The 9,803-nt window shown below is 31.8% G+C and overlaps 1 non-coding gene across 1 annotated transcript; it reads left to right on the forward strand.

Annotated features, from left to right (window-relative positions):
* The first annotated feature begins 4,315 nt into the window (after positions 1–4,315).
* LOC120197766 lies at positions 4,316–4,422 on the forward strand. The gene has a single exon (XR_005523302.1). It is a non-coding gene; the product is annotated as a small nucleolar RNA R71 (small nucleolar RNA).
* The last annotated feature ends 5,381 nt before the right edge of the window (positions 4,423–9,803 follow it).

The following is a 9,803-nucleotide window of genomic DNA, read 5'->3' on the forward strand; positions in this document are numbered from 1 at the left end:
GGAATATAAATCCCTATATGGTTCGACCAAGAAGAAATAAATTGGGAAAATTGTGGAAAAATTCACATGGCTTAGAAATGATGTTTTGAAAGTCTACAAGCATTAGAAATTTTTTTTGGACAATTTGTAATTTTTCAAAAGTCGAGGGACCTATTCAATAGTTATGAAAAATTATGGGTTTAAGGTGTAATTGTTTAATAATTTATGTACTAAGCTGAAAATTAATGTTAAAGTGTTGCAATTGATGTTAGAATGTGAAATTGGGCCATCTTGGAAAGTTGGTAAAAGTTGAGGATAAAATCACAAATATGGGAAAGTTGGGAACTCAAGTGAAAATGTCATGTGAAATTTAAATTAAAAAGGAACTTAAATTGTTAATTACAAGTATTAAGGACAACAATGACGTTGTGAAATGAACATTTTATTGAATGAGCATCAGCAGATATTTAGGAAATTTATTTTCTAATGTGTGCCTATGTTAATAAGATTCTAACATGTGGTTTGAATTGTATATGCTTTGAAATGATGCTCATTTAGATTGTGTGCTTGAAATCAGAATCGGACATTATTCAAGCTAAGGAGAAGCTTAAGGATGGAATGTGAGAAATTCGTGAGAAATCTAATGAAAGTTTGCAAGCTTAGGATACCTAGTGAGTGCAAATTTAATTTGTACTTATGTTATCAAATAAACATTGGTTTGCAATGAGCCAGTGATGAAGTTACTGAAGTGACTCCTAATTTTGTGTGACATTTTTATTCATGAATATATGTGCATTGGGTGAGCTAATAAAATTAGGGAATAAGATGTAAATGACAATTGGTGAAATATACCTAGTATTTATGTTCTGAACAATAAGTTTAGAAAATCACCATAAAATATACAGAAATTATTAGAGAATGAATCTTATACCGTTGGATTCTTATATCAGTATAATTTTGTTTAAAACAAACTTATATTGATTTTAGGTGTGTACAAAAAGATATGAATGTTTAATCGAGGATAGGTCACAAAATAGGGCAGCAGATTCTGCTCAAAACAGCTTCTGTAAGTCAAATTTGAAAATTCACTATAAATTATACAAATTAAACTAGGAGGATTACCTATATGGTTAGATTTTTATTTGAGTCTAGTTTCAAGTGATATAAAAGGAATAATTTTTAATTTTTTAGATAAATACAGAATAATATTTCTTTGAAGGTAGTGCAACTTGCAAGAATATGAAATAGTGATAAAAATTGGGATCGAACCAAATCGAAACAAAAGGATTAAGTTAAGGCTTAGTGATGTTTATACTTTTACTTGTATATGATTTCAAACTGAATGCAATGCATACATAATATTATACATGATGTTTCATACATCATCGGGTAGGACTTTCGATAAGTCTACCTTGTTTATATTGGCTTGATATTTATGTCATTTATCATATATTTTACATATTCTAAATGTGGAAAAGGTTGAATATAAAATGCATTGATCGCTACTTATTATATATGATGTTTATTATGAACATATATGATGTTTAATGTGAATGTTATTTTGGGCATGAATTACCCAATGTTAAATTATTTTAATTTACTTTGCCTTGGATGGAAAAAATGGACTATATGCCCAAGTAAGTCATTGAGGGATATGGTGTAGTTGGCATGCCATAGAGTATAGTAGCAGCTACATATCGATTAAGCACTTTGATACATATGGTGGGCACGACCTTATGTGTAAGCACTTCGGTCTATATGGTGAGCATGACCTTATGTGTAAGAACTTCGATGCAACTCGCATACAAAGGGTCCTTGATTCTACGAAAGATGCTATAGTATTAAAGGCAAGTATAAGTATCGTTAAAGTAATAAAGTGGTAGCAATTAATGCTACAAATGTCAAACCGACAGGGAGCGGAGTATTTTCATTAAAGTTTTGCAATAGTACGATTTATTAAAGATCCAATATGCTAAAAAAGAAAATAATGAAAATGAGAATAAAAGACAATAACTCTTGCTACAACATTTCAAGAAGCAATCCAAATTTCATGCAAATAGTGCAGACTTAATTTATATGATCAACATTGATTAAAATCATTTGAGCTACTTTAATGACTTTCATTAATAAAAGGCTCAAACTATTAACAATACTAATCAATTGGTTGTGAACTTTTAAGTACACCTATGATACCCAACAACACCAACGCTAATAGAAGTATATAACATATCGAATAAAATTGTTTCTAGATTTAAAGGGAAATACCATATATATAATTGAAAATATTTCTACACTCACAATCATGAAGTTCAACACTCATAAAAAAATATTCAAGCAAAAACAAAATAAAGAAATTTATAATAAACATCCAACAATAGTTTAGCATTCTAATCAATCTATCTCTCAATAAAAGGGCTTGAATGGTGATATGCTGATTGTTGGAGCTACTCAGCGTGCTTCCTTCATGATGTAGCAAACCTTGGTAGAGGACTTAGGCTTCCATGGCTTGGAAAGAATTAACGTGGAAATTGGTACTTTGGATCTCTCTAAATCATCCACCTTTTTGCACCAAAGTATGCCCCTCTTTTGGTTCTTCAATATATGATTCGGTGCTTGAATGATATAATCATCTATTTGGAAAGGCTCTACACTCCGGAGATACTTGCTACAACATTCAACTTCTTCGTCCATTGAGAATTCTTAAAATGCTTTGAAATAACATACAACTTTATTTGCGCTATAGCATTCCTCCAAATCCTCATATGCAAAAATTTCAATCACATCAAGTGAAAAACAATCATCATTTTTCATTGATGTAAGAAACATTATTGAAGACATTAAACATAATATGTTCATCATTCAAACACGTAGTAAATTCTCCATTTTCAACATCAATAAAAGCTTGGTTGTAGCAAGGAATGGGCGACCGAGAATAATTGGAACATCTTTGTCCTCTCCACAATCCAAAATGATGAAGTCCATAGGAAAAATAAACTCGTACACTTCGCACAAGCATGTTCTCCACAGCACCATTATGATCCACGCTAGAGTGGTCATCAGGTTACAAAGTAACTGTAGTGGGCCTTGCTTCATTGCTTCCAAATTTCCTAAGGATTGACAATGGCAATAGATTTATACTTGCACCCAAATAACATAAAGCTTTACCTATAAATGTGTTACCAATGTTACAAGGAATAGTGAAACTTCCTAGATCTTTAAGCTTCGATGGGAATTGACTTGTAGATATAGCGCTACAGCCTTCGGTAAGCGCAAATGTCTCAAACTCACCGAGTCTTAATTTCTTTGAGAGAAATTCCTTCATGAATTTGATATTATTTGGGTTATGCTCTAAAGCATCAATTAATGGAATGTTAATGGTAACGACTCTGAGTAACTATTATGCCCTGCATCTCGTGTTGTGAATTGATTTATAATTGATTTAGACTCAACATTTTTACTCTTTCTTTTCCATGTTGATGAGATTCCTCATTATTTATCATCGATTCTTCAACCGATTCACCAATATGAATTTCACATCTTGCGGTAATGAACTTGTAATGCTCCTTACCCTTTTATTTGGAATTCTTAGTGTCGCTAGGTAGTGTTCCTTGCAATTAACTATTTAAAGAATTATCCATTTGTCCCATTTGATTTTTCAAAAGCCTTAAACGAGGTAGACTAGGTTACCTTGTATTCTTTCATCATAGCTTCAAATGGCGTTTAAATTGGAGTTTGATTCAAAGTTTGGCCTTGGTAAATCTACCATTGTTGTGGTTAGGTAACAAGTTATTGTGCTTGAGGCTGTAATATTTGACTCTGCTGGATATAATGTTGCGGCTGATACTGTTGATGATGTGGGTTGGAAACATTTTGACTTCTTCAAGAAAAATTGGGATTATTTAAGAAATTGACATTATTTGTATTGCCAAAAGAATTATCACTCCTTTGATAATTCCTCACATAATAAATAAACTCTGAATTTTTGGGGCATTAATCAAAATTATGGTCATCGCCACAATATACGCAAGTGATAAGAGTAGCTTTGACTTCGTATAGTCCTCTAGGTTAATGCAACTTCTTCACCATTTTAGTCAATGGTGAAATCTGAGATACCATTTAGTTAAAAGCTTATGAGTCTACTACCGCAGTACCAGGCCGACCAAATGTTTTGTGCGTGTTAGGTTATTGACAATCATTAGTAAAGATTCTTTCTAAAATATCATATGCTCGATTATATGTTTTATCCAGCAATGATCTATCTACTGAGGCATCAACCACTATTCTAGTGTGAATATTTAACTCATTGTAAAACATCTCCATTTGAGTCCAATATGGGAATCCATGCATAGGACACTTTCATAGCAAATCTTTAAATATTTCACATGCCTCATACAAGCTTTCATCTTCCATATGCTTGAAAGGAGTTAAATTATTTCGAAGCTTAGCATTCATATTCAATGGGTAAATCACAACAAAGACTTCTACACTAATTCATTCAGGATGCTATAGCACCTGGTGGCAGTGAACTCAACCAAACCCATGCCTTATCTCGCAACGAATGGGGAAATAATTTCATCTTCAATACCTCCACTAGAACACCTTGCTGAATAAAAGAATCACAAACCTCCATAAATGCTCTCAAATGGGCTCTAGGATCTTTAGCAACCAATCCCCCATATTATCCTAGAGATTGTAGCATTTGGAACATAACTGACTTTAAGTCAAAATTCACAACATTACTAACTGGCCTCATAATGCCTAGATGCGAATCATCTAATTTCAGTACCACCTGCTCATGAATAGGATGATTTCGATCATTTACATTCTGATGTGGTAGCTAATCTCCAACGTAAACTGGCAACTCAATATTCTCTTTATTCTGTAGTGGGGGTAAAATAGCGTTTCCTCCTCCAACTATAGCAGCTTCACGATGATGTCTTAAAAATGTTATTTCAATATCTGTATCAAACATCTCTTAATCGTTATCACTTCAGGGCATACACTAGTAAAATAGAAACTAAAACAACCTACAAAAGAAAAGAACAAAGTAAACAAAATTAGAAAAACCCTAAATTAAACAGATGCTCCCCGGTAATGATGCCAAAATCTTGATGCTATGTAAGATGTTATAGCATTAAATGTAAGTATATGTATCGTTCAAGTAATAAAGTGGTAGCAATTAATGCTACAGATGTCGAACCCACAGGGATCAGAGTGTTTTCGTTAGAGTTTTGCTGTAATAAGATTTATCAAAAATCTAAGATGCTAAAAAGAAAGTATTGAAATCGAGAATAAAAGACACATGTTCATGATACAACATTTTAGGAAGCAATTGGTCAGTTATCGAATCAAAGGATATAATAATATGGTTTCCAAATTTAATGCAAATAGTTCACATTTAATTTATGTGATCACCATTGATTAAAATCATTTAAACTACTTTAATGGATTTCATTAATCAAATCTCAAACTATTAACAATACTAATCAATTGGTTATGAACTTTTCAGTATACCTATGCTACGCAGTAACACCAATGTTCATAAAAGTATATAACAAATCGAATAAATTTGTTTCTAGATTTAAACGAAAATAGCATATATCTAATTTCAAATATTTATACTCAAAATCCTAAAGTTCAATTCCCATCTAGGTTAGATTATGATTTTCACTCTACTTGATCTATTCATTTTTTCTTTTTCTTGTCGTATGATGATTAAGAATGGGCGGTCTCGAATGAAATATTTTCTAGTTAGACACAAGAAAAGGAGTAATAGTTGGTACGGCCAAGAGTACTTGTAATTGTCACTAGTTTTATTCTTTCTATCTTGTTACTAGCCTCCGATCACTCAACTAATATACTTGAAAAGTCTTGCCTCATCTCTAGTCTTGACACCTAGGTCAGCCTATTTTATAGCCTGGTCGTATCTTAGGTTCATTATTTTACCTTTCACTATGGCTAATAATTTTATTTCTGGTGGATAAAATATTTCAGAACGTGAATGATCTCAACCTTCTAGTTCAAATAAGCTATAAGCATTTTTACCCGTTATAGGTTGATATGCTCCTATCACTTCTCGTTGACTTAACCGATGAAGGGACAATATAAATAACCTCTCTCGAACTTCCAATAGGAGTTTAGAATTTGAATCACCCCTATCTCAAAAAAAGGGCTTGAATGGTGATCCGCTGACCGCTGGAGGTACTAAACGAGCTTTCTTTATGCTACAGTAATCCCTGGTAGAGTACTTAGGATTCCATGGTTTGGAAAGAATTAACATGAAAATTGGTACTTTGGATCTCTCTCAATCATCCCCCTTTTTGCACCCATGTATGCCCTTTTATAGTTTGGATGAGAATTTCATCAACAATAAGAAGAATCCATTCTTCAAGTGAAACACAACCAAATGACAGCTTCCCAATCCAGCTATCCCATACTAAAAGATTATGCCAACCGTATGAACCTTAGACGACCACTAAAACATCCGATCAACTTTTCCTACAATGCTATGACATTAGTGAAATAATTTTCAGTATCAAAAATCAATTTTAGCCCTTAGTAACCCATAATGATCTATCATGGAACATATGTAAAATTAAGTAATTTTAATCCTAAATACTCCTAAATAGGCTTAAGCTCAAACTAAACCTAGGTGAAAAAGGCTACTAAACATAACTTTTTTGGAGAGTTATCAGTCCTCAAGGTTTAAATTGGGCTATGGTTAACTGATTATTTAATGCCCCAAATACCAATTCAAGGACTATATTGAAATAATTTAAAAATATGAGGATTGATTATTTTAAAATAATAAAAGATAAAAAGGATTAGGATTAATAATTTAGACTAAATTGTGATAATAGAGTATTAAGAGGGCATTTTGGTCTTTTAAATAAAAAAGAATTTAAAATGTCCTATTGATGGTATTAAAGAAATGGGAAAAGGGGGTTAGGTTACAAAAGTTTTCTTTCTCTCGTTTCTTTCTCTTTCCCTCGTAACCAAGCTCCTCCACAGCTAAAAGATCGAAATCGAGCTCCCGGGTCGAGTAAAGTGAAAGACAAGGGTCAAGTTCTGGAGTAATTATCTCTCATTTTGGATATCTAAGCAAGGAGAGGCAGGTGAGTGCATTTAATCATGTTACTATATGTTGCGCTAAAGAATGGGTTTTTCTCTCCAAAAGCACAACCCGAGCTCGCAGTAAAAGAATGGGACTGCTTAGACTTTTGTGCAGCTATAGCATCCTCCGTTCTATCATTATATCGGGAACCATATCCCTTGCCTCTCTTAGCAAAATGTGTAGGTGAAGACATCCCACTCCTTTTTCTCATCAGAATATTCTGTTCTGCAGCTAGAGTCTCCTCTTTAGCTCTTTCAATCGCTTTCGCTCTATTTATCACAATTTAGTATAAATTATTAATCCTAATCCTTCTTATCTTTTATTATTTTAAAAGAATCAATACTCATATTTTTGAATTATTTCAATATAGTCCATAAATCGATATTTAGGACATTACAGATTAATAAATGAAAACATGTGAATAAGCTTATGAGCTTATGGAATAAATGGAAAGTATATTGGTAAGAAATTTATATGTGGGTCATATCATGCTAATATTAATAGCATGATTGAAAATACATGTAAAGTGATCATAATGCATTGAATATTATTATTGTTTATATTTATATGTTTTGTTGCCTTGAATACTTCAATGATTATCTCATTAAATGTATACCTAGTGTGTGATGATTTTCATGTATATGTAAAAGAGAGGGAAAAGGAGTAAGGAGGTGAGCTTGGCATCAATTACAAAGGAATATTTTCAGGTATCGGTAATGTCATCATAACGTGTTCTAGATATCTAGTGGACATGTATACGAGTAATTAGTGTTTTCAAACTACAAGTATGGTTAGTATTAAATATAACTAATAGTATGAATAAATATTATGATATTAAACTATGTTTTGGATAATAATTAATTGGATTTTCAAATCATATAATTTTAAACCATTTTATTTATTATATACGAAAGACTAGAAATGTTGGTTACTATCAGAAACCGGATTTGAAATAGAATTCAAAAAATTATAATTTGATTTTCTCTGATTAATTATTATATAATAAATGTTAAAATCTGGAACTGGTGAGAGAAACAAAATTTTACCCATTTGGATTAAGAAACATTTTGAATAGTTAATGTGACATCTTTAACTCGTAATAGTAAACTTTTATGGGTGTTTCATTTATTAGTATCATAGTTGTAGGTGTAGTTGATTCTTAGACTAAACTGATCTTGTTTTGAGTCTAAAAGTGTATGAATTCCATTAGGGTGTCATTGTTATTGATTTGGTGATTGTAAGGTTCGATTGATGCCACTCCTTACTAAAAAATGTGAATAACTGTGGTGTATGTATAAGATGTGTGTAATTGAGGGTTTAAAAGTAAGTGACTGAGTAGGAGGTTTAAAAATAAGCCAATTGTGATAGTAATGGAGTTAACTAAATTATCATGTTTAATCTAATATTTATGATGCATCAACACAATATGAAGTGCCAATGTAAGTTTAAGGAAACCCTCGTTCATAAAAAAGTATAGTATGGATTAAAGACTGGGACATTCTGATAGAATTAATCCAATGTGATATGTGTGCGACTAACCTTTTAGGCTAGACTGCGAGGGTGACTCGTTCTTGTAGACAATAACTATCTGGTAAGGATTCAAAGTGTTGAGTTTTAACAGACTCGATAGAATTACCTTTCGAATATAATTTTTAAAACATATTGGTTACCCCTACCATGTCAAAGTAAATTATTGCTTATAGTGATTGACTTTAAATAATTCAAAAGTTTCGAGAAATTAGTGGTAGGGAAATAGATTAAATTCATTTCCTAATGTAATTTTTTTAGTATTTGTTATGAATTTATTGAAGGCTGTTAATCATTCTTAGTAAATGTGGTGGATAATCAAACTATCATAGCTAAGTTGGACCAAAATGCCAACTGTCTGAGAGTATCGATATGTTTTTCAGGGATAGTTACATGGGTTACCTCTAGATTGAGATTAGAAATTAAAATAGAGATATTACCTAGTATTACATTTATTTCTATAGCACTGTATCGAATGGCTTCGAATAAGCTCAGAGAATTAAAGGCATAGTTAAGAATTTTTAAAATCGGGAATGTATAGGACAAATAGTGTAATATAAGATGAACCAGTGTTATTATGAAAAAGAAAGATGGGTATATTCATTTATGCATGGATTATCATTAGTTAAATAAGTTAATAAAGGAGAACAAGTATCCTCTTAGGAGGATTGATGATCTTTTGATCAGTTAAAAAATGCATTAGTGTTTTCTAAGACCGATCTCATATCTATATGTTATCAGTTAAAGATAAGAAAAATATCTTCCCAAGATAATTTTTTGAATTCAGTATGGACACTACGAGTTTGTGGCAATGTTGTTTGGTTTAACGAATGTTCATACAACATTTATGAATTTGATAAATTGAGTATTCCAGTTATAATTGGATTAATTGGCGGTAGTTATCATTTAGGATATTTTGATCTATTGTAAGACCAAAAAAGAACATGATGCATATCCTTGTATAAATCTTCCAACTTTTCGGAAGAAAAGTTCTATGCTAAGTTTACAAATTATACATGCTTGTTGTCTAAGGTTATATTCATTAGCCATGTTATCTCAACTAAGTGGATAAGAATATATCTTAAGGATGCACGACTCATGGTCAAATGATAAAGTCTATAGAATATTTTTCAAATTTAAAGTTTTTGGGACTTACTGGTTTCTATCAAGGGTTCATGAAGAA

Source organism: Hibiscus syriacus, unplaced genomic scaffold, assembly GCF_006381635.1.
Source record: "Hibiscus syriacus cultivar Baekdansim isolate YM2019G1 unplaced genomic scaffold, ASM638163v2 tig00117048_pilon, whole genome shotgun sequence".
NCBI lineage: Eukaryota > Viridiplantae > Streptophyta > Magnoliopsida > Malvales > Malvaceae > Hibiscus > Hibiscus syriacus.